This window comes from Grammomys surdaster, unplaced genomic scaffold, assembly GCF_004785775.1.
Source record: "Grammomys surdaster isolate TR1022 unplaced genomic scaffold, NIH_TR_1.0 1087, whole genome shotgun sequence".
In the NCBI taxonomy this organism is placed as follows: Eukaryota; Metazoa; Chordata; class Mammalia; order Rodentia; family Muridae; genus Grammomys; species Grammomys surdaster.
Window position 1 is genome coordinate 2,888,334 of NW_021605506.1, and position 2,655 is coordinate 2,890,988.

The 2,655-nt window shown below is 43.0% G+C and overlaps 1 pseudogene; it reads left to right on the forward strand.

Annotated features, from left to right (window-relative positions):
• The first annotated feature begins 499 nt into the window (after positions 1-499).
• On the forward strand, positions 500-1,494 carry LOC114634753 (annotated as a pseudogene).
• The last annotated feature ends 1,161 nt before the right edge of the window (positions 1,495-2,655 follow it).

Consider the following 2,655-nt stretch of genomic DNA (forward strand, 5'->3'; position numbering starts at 1 on the left):
TGCTTTTAAGAAGGAATCTCTTACAGAACCTGGAGCTCACTAATACAGCTAGAAGGTCTGATTAATAAATTAAAAAATCTGCCTGTCTCTGCCTCCCATCACAGAGACTGGAACTAGGAATTAATTATCATCCACCATGTGCTATCTCTTGAGATTTTATCTTAGCCACTCTAAAGGGTGTATGATGAAAATAGTTTTTTTGATTTGCATTTCCCTGATGACTAAGGACTTTGAACATTTCTTTAAGTGCTTCTAGGGCATTTGAAAATCTTATGTTGGCTCTGGCTCCTGGGCTGTGTGGGGCCACAGCCGCGGGCTGAAGGCTCCCTTGGGCCGGCTTCGCCGAGACCCGGCTCCTCATGACTGCCTTCGGCCCCGAAGCCCACGGACATCGCCCCAGCTCCAAGAATTACCACGGAAGCTCCTGGGGCTCAGGCCCTGAGGGAGAGCCGGCCGGTCCCATTCCCTGTCGGTCCGGCGCGGCTCTTCGGCCGGAGCCATGACCTCGCTGACCCAGCGGAGCTCGGGCCTGGTGCAGCGGCCCACCGAGGCCTCACCGAACGCTGCAGACAAGGAGCGGGCTGCGGGCAGCGGCGGTGGCGGCGGCAGCGGCGAGGACGGGGCGCAGAGCCGCCGCGAGGAGCAGGAGGACAACGACAAGGAAACGCGGCTGACCCTGATGGAGGAGGTGCTCCTGATGGGCCTCAAGGACCGAGAGGGTTACACATCATTTTGGAATGACTGTATATCATCTGGATTACGTGGCTGTATGTTAATTGAATTAGCTTTGAGAGGAAGGTTACAGTTAGAGGCTTGTGGAATGAGAAGAAAAAGTCTTTTAACAAGAAAGATGATCTGTAAATCGGATGCTCCAACAGGGGATGTTCTTGATGAAGCCCTAAAGCATGCTAAGGAGACTCAGCCTCCAGAGACAGTCCAGAACTGGATTCAGTTACTTAGTGGTGAGACGTGGAATCCATTAAAATTGCATTATCAGTTAAGAAATGTATTTGAACGATTAGCTAAAAACCTGGTAGAAAAGGGTGTACTGACGACAGAGAAACAGAACTTCCTCCTGTTTGACATGATGACACATCCTCTCACCAATAACAACATTAAGCAGCCTCATCAAGAAGGTCCAGGAGGCTGTTCCTGACAAATGGGTCAATGACCCTCACCGAAGCCTTGCTGGCCCTCATTTACCTAGCCAACTCAGACTCTGGTTTTCTGCAGTTTGTACTTTCCCACACTAATAATTGGCTTTTGCTCTACAAAAATGGTGGGTGGCTATTTCTTTTTGTATGTACGCAGGGTTCTGCTGGTACGAGAGGCCTTCCTCTTTCTGTTTGTAACCAACCTTATTGCCATATTGGCGCTCCATTCCCTGTTGCCATTCTCACTGTTCCTGTGTTGGGTTTCTGGTATATTTTGACTTTCAGAGTACCTCCTCCAGTCACCCACCTCATGCACAGCGTTTGGATTACCTCAGCCTGAGTTTTCCCACATGTGCTTACTCACCTGGCCTTCTGCCTACAGTTCAGGTAAGTCACAACAAGGCCTTCAACTCACCAAAGGTAAATATCTGTATCTATTAGGACATTTTATACACAGACCTCAGTTGAGATGTATACTTAGAAAAATTATTTTTAAATTGAAACAGCACAGTAAATACATAATATAAAATGCCCCTTGAAGTTTTGCTTCCTATGTAAATCTGTTGTATGATTACAGTTGTTATAATTTTAGCTATTAAATCATAAAGGTCCAATTGTTTCACAAAGCCAGTTTGGGATGGGCTGCATTCCACTTACGCTGTATATAGTTTGAATTATATATGAATCGCCCCTTCTTCTGGCCACCTCTGCCTCATTTTAGTATTTTGAAAAATTTAATTGTGCATCTGGTGCCCCTGCCTTGCTTTATTCATTGTTATTTGATGGCAAAATAGACCTCTCATCACTGAAGGAGAGAGAAGATGTGTGACCCTTTCAGGGCTCGTTGTGAGCTGTGCCCCTCATGATAGTGCATCTCTTTTGGGACTTTTTTTTCCCTTCACTTTTCCTGTTTTTATGAATTCTGTAGGAAAGAGGCTTGTGACTAGTACTAATCTTGAGTACAGATTTTTTGTTTTGTTTTCCACTTTTCTGTCCTCAAGTAAATTAATGTCTGCTCTGAAATAGCATTTATCTACTTATCTTTTCTTGGGGAAAAGAAAATTGGATATCAGTCCTAGCAGATGTTGCATGTAAATTGGTAGCAAGTAACTACTACAGCTCAAGACGATTAAGAATTTTGTAGCCGAAAGCTCTGCTGTGTTTTAATTTTTATATACAATTATGATCATTAGCACACCATAAGACTACAAACCTCTGCTTTTTAATGTTGATTTTATTCATTATCACTGTTTATTTACTATTGGTTTCATAATGTAAATACTATACATTGAACAAATTAAATGTCAAATTTTTATTACTATAGTTCATGTTGATAGTGGGGCTTTCAGGTGTCTAGAAACTTTTGGTTAACATTTGATGCAAAAATACTAGATGCGGATAACTTTAGAGTTGAAGTTTAAGGGACTCCCTAATATGTATACTATCTTTTTATCTGGAGTAATAAATAAACTATGATCTTGAAAGTTCCTGAAAAAAAAAA